The 18205-nt window shown below is 33.4% G+C and overlaps 1 protein-coding gene across 2 annotated transcripts in view; it reads left to right on the forward strand.

Moving 5' to 3' along the window:
- Window positions 1–18205, forward strand: part of LOC309653022 (protocadherin-11 X-linked-like) — a 548071-nt gene that overhangs the window by 98105 nt on the left and 431761 nt on the right. The window lies entirely within an intron of this gene.

An 18205-nucleotide genomic window follows, 5' to 3' on the forward strand; every position in this document is an offset into this window, starting at 1 on the left:
GTTCATTCTGGAAGCTATGGGGCATAATTCCCCATGAACAGGTCAGTTGGAAAAACGCAAATAGTGTAGACAAAGAAGCCTCTCTTCTTCCATCTACTTCCACTCTCAATATATGAACCCCTGAACAAACTTTGAAAATAGTGGCTATTCAAAAAGTGTTTAATCAAATTGAACTTTCTGTAGAAAGTTCCCTTTCCATTCTGCCTTTTCAATATTTAAAACATAATATGATTCTAAAGTTCTACAGTTTGGTAAGCCACAAGTTGAGTTTGAAAGTACATGTGTGTCACCAAATATAAATTAATTTCTACATCAATTTATAATGAAAAGGAGCATTGTAACACATTCAGTATAGTTATGAATGTCTCATTAACCTGATGAGATGTATAACCAGAAATATATATATCAAATATGGACCACCAGCTATCTATAAAAAGTATTGAAAATTATTAATTCAAATACAATATGGATTTTTAGTCATTTAGAATTATTAACTTTGGATTACATAGGAGAAATTGAAAAAAAATACTTTGTTTCTGGGTTACGTTTCCTAGTTTAACCAATTCATATGTAGCTATAGGAACATTAATTATTAGTGGTGTCCAACATATGCTAAACAATATTATATATATGTTTTTTCAAATGGGAAAGGTTCACTACTTACTTAGGAAGTTGCCTTAACTCCTTAAGACAATTTAGGGAACATATATATCAAATGTCCATGCTACATTAGGTTCTGAAAATAAGATTGGAAAAAAGGAGGAAAGGAGGAAAGGATAGTTCAAGGAAAATTTTGGGAGTGCCTGCTAGGCACCAGGAGTAGTGCTAGGCACACTGCCCAGCAAGATGTATTGGGACGTGATTGGGCTTTAGAGTCAGATAGACTTGTTTTCCAAATCTGGATTTTTAGATATTAGCTGTATGCTTGTAACCTTTTTGAACCTCAGAATCATCTGTGATAATCAAGATGTTCAATTAACAGGATTGTAAGTGAGGATTCAATGAGATTGTGTATAAAAATTTGCATTGTACAGTGTCTGGCATAAAGCAGACAATAAATGTAAGTCCTGTTGCACATTGATGAACTCATCTAACCTGAACAATACAGTGAGCTAGATATTATTGATATCATACCCATTTTATAGATTAAAACCAAACCAACAAACTGGGTCTTGGGGGCTTCCAATATTTGCCCAAGCCCAATTTAACCAATTTAAGTACTCTTTACCCTACATCACAGCTATTTAAAATCAAGAATCTAGTCAACCGTATTTTTTATTAACTGCTTAACTAATGCTCAGCCACAAAGCAGCCTTGCCTCTTGAACCCTATCATGTGTGTTCTTTACAGGAGCCTGAGAAGAAGTATTGAGTATTGCTCTAGGCAATAATAACTTTAAAATCCTTTCAGTTGTAGGTGAATGAATTTTTAAATGTAGCTGGTGGAAATAAAGTTTGGCATTCTAAGGATTGTGAAAACTACTGACAAGCCTAACTTAGTGTTAGAATCATAAAATGTTCGATGAAGAAGACTCAGAATGTGAGAGTGATTTGCCCAAGGTCATATGGTTAGGATTTTAAAAGAATCAGGTGATGAGTGTTAATGTCCTGACTTCCAGTTCAGGATTCTTACCACTACATACACAAACTATTCAGTCTGATAACTTTGTGCCCTGAATAACAACGGTACAAAGTGGCATTGAATAATATTAAAATTGTGAAAAAACGTGAAACTAACAAAAATAAAACTGTTGTAGGAATCAGATTGTGGTTGAGGTTTAAGGTTTCCTATGTAATAAATCTGCTGTCACCTTGAAAGATCATATCCTCTCTGAGACTCAGTTTCTTCATGTGCAAAATGAGGAGGATGGGTTTTTCAGAACCTCAAATGAGATGATTTTGCAAAAATCATTTTAAAAATGAGAGATCTACATAAATGATAATTATTATCAATACAATAGAACTAAAAAAGCCTTTAAAACTGCTCTATAATCATGTTTCTTCCCTCACAGGACACTGAAAATGATGGGTTCTTGATTACAAGTATCTAATTAATATTTCATGCAAGTTCCCAAAATGGCCAGCTTATGATTATATAGGGAGACTGGGAGACTCCTGTGTTTCTGAAATGCACTTGCTAATTCTTGAACTAAATTATATCAAGTATTTCTTAGAATAGTTTGTAAGCACATGGAATCAAATTCCTTAAAACCATGGGTTTTGCCTGGCATTTAATTAAGGAAGCTGAGACAGCTTTCAGTGGCAAGTGAGAGCCATTTTAGAAACGGTAGAGCTATAGTGAGTCTTCTCAAAAAAAAAAAAAAAAAGGGAGAAAACTGTTCCTGTGTACCTACCTTCTCTGTGATAGGCACACTGGGGCAGTAGGAAGGGGGTTAGCATCCAAATCAGGCAGTGTGTGTTCTAACCCTGACTTTGTTATCTTTAGCTGTTGGGTCTTGCATAAAACTTGTTAATGTTTCTGAGTCTTGGGATCTTCATCCATAAAAATGGCTACAATAAGGTCAAACTCATAAGGTTGCTGTGAGAATTAAATGAGATACCCTATAAAATGTGGCTGGCACATAACAGGCACTTAATTAGTGCTAATGCCCTTCATCAATTGTCTCAACTAATCCACCCAACAACCCAGTGAACAAGGTATTATTAGTATCATCCTCACATTGCAAACTAAATTGAGGGACTGAGTCTCAAGAGTTTCAATGGTTTGCTCAAGCTCAGGCAACTGGTAATTGGCCTGTCTGGAATTTTACCAAGATTGACCTGACTCTCAGTTTCAAGTCCACTGTCCATTTCCTATCCAAAGTTAACTTCCTGTCCACTGTCCTGCCTCTGGCATAAGACCCAAAACGCCTCTGTTCAGAGGTAGTTTACAAACTCAGAAAATTCAAGTTGTTATGCATGGCATTAAACATATACTAAATTATCTTTTTCACATTCTTTTTCCTTAGGCATAAGGAGATAAGAGTAAGACTCTATTTTTCTGAACTGTGAATAAATGACTTTAGAGGGGAAAGTTTATAATATAACGATAAGAATCTGACTTAATATGTCATTTTAATATTAGCCATTTTACTCTATTATCTTTTTTTTTTTTTTTTAATTTATTTATTTATTTATTTATGGCTGTGTTGGGTCTTCGTTTCCGTGCGAGGGCTTTCTCTAGTTGTGGCAAGCGGGGGCCAGTCTTCATCGCGGTGCGCGGGCCTCTCACTATCACGGCCTCTCTTGTTGCGGAGCACAGGCTCCAGACGCGCAGGCTCAGCAATTGTGGCTCACGGGCTTAAGTTGCTCCGCGGCATGTGGGATTCTCCCAGACCAGGGCTCGAACCCGTGTCCTCTGCATTGGCAGGCGGATTCTTAACCACTGCACCACCAGGGAAGCCCTACTCTATTATCTTGTATACATGAATGGCTATCTTACAAAGGATAGTTCTAATTAAAATAGGTATCGAGAGATAAAACATTAAGAAAAAAATTTTAATAGAGCCTAGGTTCAACATAATTAGAATTCACATGCTATGGAAAACAAATTGCATAAAAACATTGTTTGAAGACTTAAATTATATCATATATTGTCTAGAATCTGTTAAATATTTTTTAATTAAATGTTTTATTTCCATCACAACTGGAATGCTAGGTTGTTCATATTGGTTTAGCAAACCAAATTACACATCCATGAAATTTTAAATGAATAGGTTATAGATTTTCAGCTCAGGAGCACACTTATTTTATTTCTACTATACTTAATTTTTCTGATTATAAAATTTTATGATAGAAAATTTAGAAAATAATGAAAAAATACAGTGATGAAAATAGAAATCACTTTATATTCCTGCTATTCAAAATTAACTCCTTTTAGCATTTTGATAAATTTCTAATTTTTTCTAAGCATAAGCTTATATATTTAAAACTTGTATATTATTTAAAATGCAGAATTCTGACCATACTGTGACTTTATAAATGATTGTGTTAACTTCTTCATTTAACAAATGAGTAACTCAAAGACTGGTTTTAAAATTGAAAACACATTATCTAGGCCCATAAGTTGTACACCAATGAAAATAAATACCTAAAATACAAGGCAGTATAGGTATCATTTTCATTTTGAGTTTGAGGAGAGAAACCACTGTGAGCTAGAATAGAATGAGAGAGACTCATGGAAGCGAAAGAACATGATTTAATTTTTAAAGTAGGATTTAAAATGGAGAGGAAGAAAAGTCCCAGTTGGTAGCAATTAAATGAGCGAAAGCACATGTTGTATTTTTAGAACAGAGTCTTCAGCTACCTTTGAGATATATTTAGGAAGATGTGTTAGGGCTGTATTATGGACAACTTTGAGGAGGCAATAATACCAGACTAAAGGAGTTTTGGTATTTATTTTTGGAACACCGTTTCTCGTATATCCTTCCCAAATGGGAAAATTATATTTACTGTCTATATTTCCTCAATTCCCATTCACTCCTCAAAACATTGTGATGTAGTCTCTTCCCACATCTGCTCACTACTCACATCTCTCATCTTGTTAGCAGTGGCCTCCTATTTGCTAAACTCAAAGGACATTTTTCATTTGAGTACCTTTCTCCTTCATTTGACACTTTTCCTCATTCATTCACTCCTTTTGGAGTTCTATTTTCTTGGTTTCCATGACATATTATTTTCTGATTTTTCTTCTGCCTTATGACAATTTTATTTTCTGTATGTGTGTGAGTACTTCATCATCTGTCCATGGCAGCAGTGCTCATTTTTCTTAGAATTATATCCTTCATCTATTGTTCTCATCACTTCATACTCTCCCTGTTTTTTCATATGTGCCCTATATCCTTATGAGTTCTAATCCCTGTATTTAGCCCTGACCTCTCCCTGCAGTTTTGACAGATGTGTAAAACTTCCCTATGGACATCTTTCCATCAATGGTCCATGGATCCTCAAACTCAACATTCTTCGAATGGGATCAGTTCCCTCTGACTTCCTTTTCCCAAATCTGGCTCATTACCTGTATCAACTAATGGAGTCACCATTCACTCAAATCACTGAAGTTGAAAATTTAGGTAATATCCTATGCTTCCTTCTCTCCTGATCTCTCCCCATTCCAATAATTCAACCATCTTTTTTTCTGATCTTACATTTGAAATATTATTAAAATAATGAAAATAATAGCTGATAATATATTTTGAAAATTTACTACAGGCCAGGCATGTGCCAAAAACATCTCATTTAATCCTCATGTTAAGGGTACCATTTTTCCTTTCTCGCTTATGGAGAAAATGGGGCTTAGGGCAGTTGAGTGCTTTGCCACATGTCGCACAGTTAATAGTCAGTAGAGGTGGTATTTAAATCCAAATATTTTAATTTCAGATTCCACACTCTTACACACAATGGTAGCCTTTATTGCTTCCTGTCTCTACTACATTGTCCTATTTTAGGTCCTCTTCATCTTTCACCTGGATACATGCAGTAGCTGCTTGAATGACATTTGTCTTATATCTAGTCTTGTTCCACTCAGACCAGTCTCTACACAACCAATGGATGTTCTATTTCAATTGCAGATTTTATCATTCCACTCCTGTGTTTGAAATCCTTCACTGGCTCCTCATAATTTTCAGGATAAATACCCTAGTTTTTTAGCATAACATACAAAGCTCTCATGATGTTATCTCTGATTACTTTTCAGCCTTAGGTTTCACCCATCCCTCCCTGGGTCATAGTTTATGCTGCAAGAAAATCAAATTGCTTTCAGTTTTCTATTACACAACATGCTGTTCTTAGTCTCTGCAAATTCATTCTTGTTTTTCCTAGTGGAGGCCTGTTCTTTGTCATTCTATTAACATGATTAACTTCCATGAATTCTTTATGACTCAGCTCAGGCTCCTCTACAAAGCCTTCCCTGACCAATTTCCTTCTTACCATGACCACATAAAATCTTTTTCTAATCACTAGACTTTGAGTTGTTTGAGAGAATAGTTTTTGCATTCCCAGCATAAGCACATTCCTGGGATATAATACGTATACCTATATATATATGATGTAAATAATGAGTGGGAAAATATTATGATGAAAACTATTTTTGAGACAACTAACTAAGGAATTAAGGATCATAATGGAAGACAGAAGCCAAGTTTAAAGTAGGGAAATCAGCTAGGAGAATGTTATGTTGAGATCAAAGTAAGAGATAAACACCAGGACTAGTGTGGTGGAGGTAGGAATTGAAAATCAGGCTTGACAAATGAAATGGGAGATCAAAGTGAATAACATTTCTAACATGATTCCAAAATTTAAGGCAGTCAGTTGGAGATTAGTAGTTGGAGTTCGAACCAAGGTAGCTAGGAGTGCAAGTTCTATAAAGAATTGGGAGATGACGAGATGGAGAAAAAATGTGTATGTGTTTTCCATGTAAAGATGGGGACACTAATTCCTTTAATCAGTAGGGGGAAAAAGGGTGAGAAGATGAGTGCAGCGATTAAATATTTTGAGATGAACATGGCCTGTATGAAAGCTGTTATATCATAGATAAATAGATATTTAGCACAGTTTTACATATGGCGGGGATATGTTCGAGTTAAACAGTACGACTGTGTATTTATATTTCTTCACTATATGGTTTAGTGGAAACAACCCATCTATGATTGACTGATTAATGAGCAAGGAGTTCTTCAACTACCATCCAGCTTGGATATTTTTTCCCCCAAATAACTTGTATTTGTGGGTAATTGACCCTTTTCTGACTATAAAATAGCATGCAATAGTTATAGAAAGTTTGAAAAATACAGATGAATAGATAAATAAAATAAAGAAAAACAAGTTACCTGCAAATCCACCAACTCAATGACAATAAAAATGTTGTTATTTTCGTATATATTTTCCAATGTTTTTTCTGTGTATATACACCAGTGATTTTTTTGTTTGTTTTTACCAAATTGGGATTATTTTACTATTTTATTAAATATTCTTCTAAAACAAAATTTTTGATGGCTATATAATATTGCATTATATAGATATTCCATAATACATAAAGTTATCTAATATTTTGGATGCTTCAATATTATGCTATTACAAACATATAATGAAACTTAGTGAACATAAATCTCTCTGTGCGCTTACCCAACAGTCAACATTACAATTCACAGAGAAGATTCCATTAAAATCAGTAATGAGTTTAGATCACTATTTGTTAAAATTGTTTTGGACGTTTCATTCAAAACAATAATATGGGGAAAATAATAGATACTGAAAATGAAATGCAGTGCTTTAAATATATAGTGATTTTCTACTGAGAAACTCCAAGAGAAACCTGTGGTAGTATGTAAAGGGACAGCTTTTAGAAGGAAACTTTGGTAATGTGTACCAAAAGTATGCAATTCTACTTCTAGAAATTTATTGTAAGCATAAATAAGAAAAAAAAAATTTAAGTGACTGAATTTTAAAACATCTTTATATTTCATCCTATCAGTTATCAAGTACTCTAATAGATATCATTATTAAACACTTTTTTGTTTCTTATATAATATCTGCTATTTGTACATAAAGTAATTTTTATAGAGAAACTTAGTTTACAAAGTTTAATTTTATAGATTTTTTCTGTTAAATTATATTTTCACTTCTGATTGGAAAATAATGTATGATAAATAAATAGTGGGTTTTTAGAGATTGAATGGTATTTCCATTTTCCTTTGGGTGATCTTTTCCCCTTTATATCCATTGTACACATTTTTACTTTAATGGCAGAAAATATAATATTTAGTATATTGTTTATCTCATATAATAGTTGTCATTCTCTCTCTGACTTACTTCACTTAGTATGATATTCTCTAGGTTCATCCATGTTGCTGCAAATGGCATTATTTCATTCTTTTTTATGGCTGAGTAATATTCCATTGTATATATCTGCCACATCTTCTTTATCCATTCATCTGTCAATGGACATTTAAGTTGCTTCCATGTCTTGGCTACTGTACATAGTGCTGTTATGAACAACAGGGGGCATGTGTCTTTTTGAATTAGAGTTTTCTCTAGATATATGCTCAAGAGTGGGATTCCAGGATCATATCATAGCTCTATTTTTAGTTTTTAAAGGAACTTCCATACTGTTTTCCATAGTGGTTGCACCAATATACATTCCTACCAACAGCGTACAAGGATTCCCTTTTTCCCCACCCTCTCCAGAATTTATTATTTGTAGATATTTGAGGATGGCCATTCTTATTAGTGTGAGGTGACACCTCATCATGGTTTTGATTTGCACTTCTCTAATAATTAGCAATGTTGAGCATCTTTTCATGTGCCTGTTGGCCATCTGTATGTCTTCTTTGGAAAAATATCTATTTAGGTCTTCTGTCCATTTTTCATTTGGGTTGTTTGGGGTTTTTTTGATATTGAGTTACATGAGATGTTTGTATATTTTCAAAATTAACCCCTTGTCAGTCACATCATTTGCACATACTTTCTCTTATTCCATAGGTTGTGTTTTGGTTTTGTTGATGGTCTCCTTTGCTGTGTAAAAGTTTTTAAGTTTGATTAGTCTCACTTTTTTATTTTTGCTTTTATTTCTTTTGCCTTGGGAGACTGATCTAGGAAAATACTGCCATGATTTATGTCAGAGAATGTTTTGCTTATGTTCTCTTTTAGGGGTTTTATGGTGTCATGTCTTATATTTAAGCTTTTAAACCATTTTGAGTTTATTTTTGTATATGGTGTGAGGGAGTGTTCTAACTTCATTGATTTACATGAGGCTGTCAGCTTTCCCAACACCACTTGCTGAAGAGACTGTCTTTTCTCCATTGTACATTTTTGCCTCTTTTGTCAAACATTAATTGACCATAGGTATATGGGTTTATTTCTGGGCTCTCTGTTCTGTTCCATTGATCTATATGTCTGTTTTTGTGCCAATACCACACTGTGTTGATTACTGTAGCTTTGTAGTATTATCTGAATTCTGGGAGGGTTATGCCTCTAGCTTTGTTCTTTTTCCTTAGGATTGCTTTGGAAATTCTGGCTCTTTTGTGGTTCCATATAAATTTTAGGATTATTTGTTCTAGTTCTGTGAAAAATGTCATGGATAATTTGATAAGGATCACAGTAACTCTGTAGATTTCTTTGGGTACTGTGGCCATTTTAACAATATTAATTTTTCCAAGCCAAGAGCATGTCAACCCATTAGTTCTTAATCTTTATACATGTAACCAGTCACTTGTTATTTTTTTTTTTCACTTGTTATTTTTAAACCTCAAAACTAATGCTTCAGAGAATTCACTTAGAAAAATTGCAATTCAGGGTGTGGTTTTTCAATGTACATGTAATATCTTTAAATTGTTGTGCCATATTTAAAATAAAGACTAGCATATTCAACACTAGAAAAAAGTGTAATGCTATATATTTAATATTGTAATAAAGAAGACATTTTTAGCTTACAAATAGCTCTAGAAGTTGATGTTAACTTATCACAGTTATGTAGAGATAACTTTAAATCTTATTTTAATAAAATTCAGCATATTGAAGTTTTTGCTTTCTATGTTGGGCATAGAGAGTTAAAGTATCTAATAAACAATGATATATTGAAGATTCTTCATAATTTTTCAAATTTGTTTTTACTTAGAGTAAAGTGGACTTCACCCTCCCCCATTATTAGAATGGGACAAGCAAGCTGAATCATCGTTGACCCATTATATTAACCATTTTGATAAAAGTGACCTTTTATTTGATCACTGTCTAGACCAGTGATTCACAACACTGGCTGTGCATTAAAATTGCATTTAGAGGTCAGAATCTATCCCATGAGATTCTGACAGAGAAGGTCTGAATTGAAGCCTAGCTATCTTTATTTTTTAATAGCTTAACAAGTGATTTAGATGTGCAAACAGAAATGATAATCATTGAACACAAACATACCTCCATTAAATGAATCCTCGCCCACATATTTGAAACATTGGTCATTAATAAGCTTATTCACTAGACTGAGCTTTTCAATGCCAGGCACAATGTCTATATTAATTTTGTACCCCCAGTAACTAGATCAGTTTTAATTACATAAGCACTTAGGAAACGTTTCTGCTTATTTGTTTGTGTTTTTGTTTAATGTAGTAATAATAACTTATTAAATCAGTGAAGAATCATGACATTGGTTAGATTCATAGTAAGTGACAAACAAACTGTTTATGAAATCAGTATTTAAAAATCAAACACAAAACTACTTTTGGAACAAATATTATCATTGCTCTTTTATTGTTCTTTTTTTCTAAGAAGGATAAATCTCCTTAAGGAAAATCAAGAATAATTTTGCTAAAAAAGCATTTTCACCATTACAGTGCTAAATGGACACACTGTACATTGCCAAGAAGTAAACTTTAGGGAGCTCTGCCAACTCAATGACACACAGACAATGTACAGTGTGTAATTCTATCTTTAAAATAAAGCAAAATAGATAGTATGGCAAGTGGAAATTAAAATATGTGTACTATGGAACTATTTTCACTAGTACAATTTTTAAATGTGAGCAAATATTAAACTGATTTTAGTGATTTTGTAAATAACAGATCTGTAGATATGGGTAAGGTGAATCGGGTTCTTACTTTTTATTTGTTGAATGACTTCTGAATTTCGCTATTTCTATTTTCCAAAGAGCAACCACTGGTACCCACATACACATACAGGTACACACCACCCTCAACACATACACACATTGACCTACATGTATTGTAGTAGATAAATACAGATTTGCAAGCTACCATGGTCTTAACTAGTACAGATGCTTTTCAATTTATGTTTTTAAAAATCAAATATGACATATTGCCAATGTAAAGGACAACTTTATTCACTTCAGTTATTTCTTCACCAGTTCTTCAAGTATAATCACACATAGTTGTGTAATTCTAAAACTGTATAAAACATTCAAAATAAAGTAAAAAATAGTGAATTATAAAATCATTTTTTTTTGAGAAGAGGCAGTTTTACACAGCCTATTCAAAACAAGCTATTCCAAATGATTTGCTCCAAGATTTGTATCCAAGTTAAAGCTGAGTGGAAACTTGATTGCTCACAATTAGCTAAAGTACATTTTTGGAAAAAATAAGCTTAAAATGACAAATTTAAAGAAGAAGATAAAACTATTTTGAATAATTTGATGCTGCCATCTGCAACTACTTTGTAAAAATATCGACCTGCCTTTCTGATCCTCTGCTTCTGTCACATTTGGTAGCTCACATGTTGTTAATATGTCCCACCTTCTAAACATTCCCAGTCATGAGAAACTCAATGCACCCAAAGGAAAATGCATTAAAAATATATATGGCATCTTATATGTTGAAAGAATTCCCTTAAAGTTCTTGCAGTGTTTTACTGTTTTAAAAAAGTCTTACTGATATAATGAAAGAAGGTGCAGGCATTTATTATGGCTTGCTAACTTCAAAGGAGAGTAATCCAAGCTAAAAAAATCAAATTTAGCAAACTTTTTTATGCCTCACTAGATTCAGAATCTTACCTGGTATTACCTAATAAATTGTTGAAAACTTCAGTTCAAGAACGATCTTGGAAACTGGTATGTCACATCCATTTTTTAATTTGTCTGAAAAGATGGTACATTATACAATTAGATTTCCAGTTTTAAGGTAATTTCACTCTTTGGTAATGTCTGCTTTATAACACTTCCTGTTTTTGGCTTGCAGAGTCATTGCCATTTAAGCCAGTTTCATTAAGCTCTGATCCCTGGAATATACTTTTTTTTTTTTTTTACAGCATCTGTCATTGAAACAAAATGTTCCAACTAATCTGAAAGGACTGCTGATGAGCATATTGACTTTTCTATCTCTGGCTTGTCTATGAATATCACCATGATAAGGTTTCACTTTATGTAAAGCAACAAAAATAACAACTCTTATGTTTCCTTTGCTGGGCCTTATTAGTTCCCAGTAAAGTCTACGTAAGGTGGGAAGAGATGAAATGAAGTTGGAAAAGGTTGACACTAATATTGAACTATGATATACATTTCTTTTGTTGGCCTAGCCAAAACACCTTGCTATTTGAACTTGGTGATTTGCATATACAATGAAATGTTACTATAGGAAAGCTCCAGTTGCCTTGTGCAGAAACATTCAGCCACAGATTTAAGCAAGCTCTTAGTTCTTCATACAAATATTCATGAAGACAAACAAACAAAAAAGGCCATTTTCAACGAGCTTTTAGATAAACAACATTTGACTTCCTTAAATAAGTTACATCCTAATATTGGCATTTGCAAACCTCACAGAGGACATTATATGATGATCTGCAAGAATACAAAAACATCCAAGAAGGAAAGATTGGATGGATTTTTATATCAGATCACATTTATCAGTATCATTGTCTAGTTTACAAAGTTCAACAATGTCAAATGCACATTTTGTTTTCTATGAAAGTGTCTGACCTTTATTTAAAATGTCACTCTCACCTTATTCCCTAAATCATAATTACTTGGTTCAGTTAATGATGTATAAAGCAGTTTGGCTGGCTTTTTTTTTTTTAACACCATACATCATTATGAGAAAAAATTCATAAAACCCTATCAAAATATTTCAATATGGACCCCTTGCAACTACCACTAATCTGCAACTTATTTTAGGAAATCTAAAAACAGAACAAAAGCTAGCATATTTTGGAAGGTTTTGAAGCTATTATTTTGTTTCAGAAATTCTAATTTAATAAAAGTTCATTATCTGAATTTCAAACACGGCTTTTTGTAAGTTTATAACCTTTAAGGATATGTATTTGGAAGTAAAATAACAAAATGCCAAAGGTACTATGAAGTTAATTCAATGTGATAAGTGTTAGATTCTTTCTTTATTGTTACTACATATACATGAGCATTTCAATAATTATATTAGGCCAAATCTACTTCTCATGTCCAGGGGTAAATCTATTACCCTGTTATTTATATCAAAAATAAATGTTCCATCGTTTGAAACAAAGTATTTGGTGAGCATGTTCATTGGTACTTCAAGTACACTTTGTAAAAGATATTGCATTTTTGTCCTTTTTTCTCAAGTATTGAAAATGCATACATACATGACAATTTTATACACCTGCAATTGTTACTGAATATAGTGTCTGAACAGAAAAAGTATTGTAAAATTAAATAACATAAAAATCAGTTAATGTACATTACACAGCCGGGACTAAGTTGAAGTAAAGGCGGCACCTAGGGCACAAAATTTAGAGGCATTCACTCTCAAGGACCTGCAAGTGCCCCGATAGAGAAACCTTGTCTCACTGTAATCCTGACCCTGGAACATTGACACTGACACATAGAGAATTAATTATTTTATTGATTTACTTTAAAAATAATTTTAATCTTATTGGATCAAATACTCATACTTGACTTAACAAAATAAGTTTAATAGATCAATATCCTCCTTAATATAATAAGTACACTTGGCACAAAGCATACCAGTATGTTCATGTTTACCACGCACCAAAATACAGATGCACATAAGAGTAGAAAGCATTTTCTTAAAAATAATGATTTATTTCCACATAAATCAAACCACTCTGTGTCATGGTCCATAAAAGTGAAAATTCAAGATCTTAAAAATGAACTCAGAGCCTGAACAATTTGAATGAAATAAAACAATTTGTGTTGAAGGAGTATAGAATCAAAGGGAAGATAGGTCAGACTCAAGTACCACTGACTAAAAATTCTAGGTGCATTCTTATAATCTTAAGCATTATAATGCTGTGATCATTATATAAGTGTTATAATTATGGAGGAGGAATAGGACTTATAACTGAAACGAAAAAAATCTTATATATGAGCAAAGGCAGTTTAACTAGGCCCACCTGTAAAATGTATCCATAAAGTCGAAAGAGCATTTCAGGGAACACAGACTGGGAAACAGGGTTCATGACAGACTAGTCAAATCTCCTGACTGCTACCTAGTTCAGTGATTTTTTTCCAAGACACTAACCTACCTTCTTTTTTTTTTTTTTAATAAATTTATTTATTTATTTATTTATTTTTGGCTGTGTTGGGTCTTCGTTGCTGTGCGTGGGCTTTCTCTAGTTACGGAGAGCAGACTAACCTACCTTCCTGATTCATATTACTTAATTTACCTTTATTTTACTAGTGATAATGCCAAGAAGCATATATAAAAATACACGTACAGACACATACAACCCCCCACACACAGTATCGAATAAACTGGTATTTGGGCACATTCTGAAGGCTTACTTTAATTTTTCCCTTTTATTTGGCTATAGAATTCTCATATAGCCATAGTTTGATATTTTTCTTATGCCTGACAAACTAGAACAAACACTTGCTAACTCAAGCAAGTGACAGATTTCAGAGTCACATCAGCAGTTTCTTTTCCTTAATAGGATTGCTGAAACTCCATTAATTTGATATGATGTATTTTTAAAGCTCATTTAGGTCTATATAAAGATAGTTGATTTTATATTTATTTCTGAAATTTGCAAACACATAGGGACTTTTGCATGTTCATTCAATATGAAATAATGAAACTAGATAAGTCAGAGTAATTAAGCTTATCTCTAGAAGTTGCTTTTAAATAATTAATTGAATATATATGTAGAAAAACTATTATGGACACCCAAAGATTCTGGACCTATTAAAATAGAGAGTTTAATCAGTTTATTACTGCCGAGGCAAAAAGGAAAATGGTTTCAATTAATTAGAGTATGGAGATGTATAACAATAATTCCCACATTAATACATTTGATAACTCGGTAATTCATGTATTATTTCCTTGTCAGCTTTATGAGTTTTATGGATATTTGACTATTTAAAAATAATTAGATATTTTGTTTTGTGGGATTCACAGACAGTTGCCAATAGAAGAACACAAAGCAAGTGTACTGAGTGGGATGTGCAGAATGAAGAGTAAGCACATCATTTTATACTTGTAGACCTCTCTGAGATTCAGTTTTCTTACCTATAAAAAATGAATGTTGCATTAGTCTTTGTGGTTGTGTAACAAATTATCACTACTTTAGCAGCTTAAAACTACTCATTTATTATCTCACAACTGGGCAGTTCAGAAGTTCAGGCAGGTTTGACTGGGTTCTTTGCATAGGGTCTCACAAGGCCAAATTCAAGGTGTTGACCAGGCTGGCTTTTATCTGGAGTCCCTGGGGAAGAATTTGTTTCCAAGCTCTCTCAGGTGGTGGAAAAACTTAGTTCCTGAGCTGAGGTCCCATTTTCTTGCTGACTATCAGCTAGGAACCACTCTTAGTTTCTAGAGGCCACTCTTAGGTCCTTAGTCCATGGTCCCTTCCATCTCTGCAAAGGAAATACCTCCCATGTGTTGAATCCCTCTCACATTTCAAATCTCTCTGATATCTTCTTCTGCTACCAGCTAAAGAAAATTATCTTCTCTTAAAGTGCTTATGTAATTAGATCAGGCCCACTCAGATAATCTCCTTTTTGATGAACTCTAAGTCAATTGATCAGTAATCTTAATTGAGTCTGCAAAATTCCTTTTGCCATTTAACACAATCATAGACATCTCATCAAATTCCTAGTCCCAGAGACTATGATGTATATCTTGAGAGAGGGGCATTTTAATATTCTGCCTGTCACAAAGGTGTTGAATGAATGAATGTTTGTTTTTTTTTAGTTCTAAATATTATTCTAGCCAAACCAGTCTCTGGAAGTAAAATGGACTCTGGATAATTCATTATATGTACCATCAATATTTCAGGGGCTTTCCATTTTACTTCTATCTGAAGTGAAGAAAGAATAAACAAAATATACCATTGTATGTTCTCTGGCTAAATTAATGAGAGATTTAATCCAACAGAGAACTCTGCAAGAGGTGGGAACAGTATGTATTGTCCTCCATTATTAATGAACAGCAATTTCAGCCCTACTGAAAAGATAAGGCTACCTATTCACAAGTAAACTATAGTCTGTAAAATAAATATTCAAGAAAGGAAAGAGGAAGCATCCCAGTTGCATTAAGCTTGGTGTCAGTTACATTATAGGGTCTCCTGATTTTGTCTTACATGTTTCTATATCCTCAGTATATATCATCTAATAGGTTAAATGAATGGTGCTTTCTCAGTAGAATGCTAAACTTCCTGACGACTGCAAGCATCTAGGTTTTTTTGGCATTATGGGAACATAAAAATATTTGCATTTGTTTTGTAGTATTATCTAGGCAGAGCATAGAACCATGTTTATTGCAATATTTGGGATAATATTTGAGATACTTGATTACATGTAAATATGAGTTTTTCAGGTAACAATATTTGGTAAAAATTACATAAAACTGTATTAGATGAACAGATTTTATCACAAATTCTGTAATATTTATTTCAATTTGAAAATGGAATGCAATACAGCAATTCTGTTAGAAAATCTATTGTACTAATGCATGTCTTTTCCAGTGAAATACTTACCTTTAATTTTTTTGCTAAAACTTCACATCATTTTCTTTTAATGTGTTATATTTAAGTATGATGGAAAAAGTAAAAGGAAATTACAGTACTATCAGAAACTGATTTTACATACTTTAAACTCTATTTTTATAACACTTGTTAACCTACCAAGAAAACAGAAATTAAAATAATGAAATTAAATAATGAATTAAATAATGAAATTAAATGTTCTAAAGCAGTTATTTTATTTTATTTTATTTTGTTTTTGGTGGTTTCTCCAGTGTGGAGTCACATCCAAACTTTACTGAGTTTATAACCTCCATTGCACACTAATCTTACAAACTTAGAAAAACTTGTAAATTGATCTGAAAAAGAGAACATAATAATTAAAACAGAAATAAAACAGTTGTAAAGAAAACAAACAACAATACTTAATTTTTTTTTAATTAATTAATTAATTTATTTATTTTTGGGTGTGTGTTGGGTCTTCGTTTCTGTGCGAGGGCTTTCTCTAGTTGCGGCAAGCGGGGGCCACTCTTCACCGCGGTGTGCGGGCCTCTCACTGTCGCGGCCTCTCCTGTTGTGGAGCACAGGCTCCAGACGTGCAGGCTCAGTAGTTGTGGCTCACGGGCCCAGTCGCTCCGCGGCATGTGGGATCCTCCCAGACCAGGGCTCGAACCCATGTCCCCTGCATTGGCAGGCAGATTCTCAACCACTGCGCCACCAGGGAAGCCCTACTTAATTTTGAAGATGTAATTTTGCCTTATATATTTAAATAATGTTTATGATCATGAACTGATCTATATTTTTCTGCTACACTATTTTAAAATTTTTAAATTTTATTTTATTTATTTATTTTTTACAGCAGGTTCTTATTAGTTATCCATTTTATACATATCAGTGTATTAGTGTATATATGTCAATCCCAGTCTCCCAATTCATCACACCACTATCCCCCTCTGGCCACTTTCCCCCTTGTTGTCCATATGTTGGTTCTCTACATCTGTGTCTCTATTTCTGTCCTGCAAACCAGTTCTTCTGTACCAGTTTTCTAGGTTCCACATATATGAGTTAATATACAATATTTGTTTTTCTCTTTCTGACTTACTTCACTCTGTATGACAGTCTCTAGATCCATCCATGTCTCTACAAATGACCCAATTTCGTTCCTTTTTATGGCTGAATAATATTCCATTGTATATATGTACCACATCTTCTTTATCTATTCCTCGATGGGCATTTAGGTTGCTTCCATGACCTGGCTATTGTAAATAGTGCTGCCATGGACATTGGGGTGCATGTGTCTTTTTGAATTATGGTTTTCTCTGGGTATATGCCCAGTAGTGGGATTGCTGGGTCATATGGTAATTCTATTTTTAGTTTTTTAAGGAACCTCCATACTGTTCTCCATAGTGGCTGTATCAATTTACATTCCCACCAACAGTGCAAGAGGGTTCCCGTTTCTTCACACCCTCTCCAGCATTTGCTGTTTGTAGATTTTCTGATGATGCCCATTCTAACTGGAGTGAGATGATACCTCATTGTAGTTTTGATTTGCATTTCTCTAATAATTAGTGTTGTTGAGCAGCTTTTCATGTGCTTCTTGGCCATCTGTATGTCTTCTCTGGAGAAATGTCTATTTAGGTCTTCTGCCCATTTTTTGATTGGGTTGTTTGTTTGTTTTTTAATATTGAGCTGCATGAGCTATTTATATATTTTGGAGATTAATCCTTTGTCCGTTGATTCGTTAGCAAATATTTTCTCCCATTCTTTTCATCTTGTTTGTAGTTTCCCTTGCTTTGCAAAGGCTTTTAAGTTTCATT

This window comes from Balaenoptera physalus (genome assembly GCF_965194825.1).
Source record: "Balaenoptera physalus genome assembly, chromosome: X".
Classification (NCBI taxonomy): Eukaryota; Metazoa; Chordata; class Mammalia; order Artiodactyla; family Balaenopteridae; genus Balaenoptera; species Balaenoptera physalus.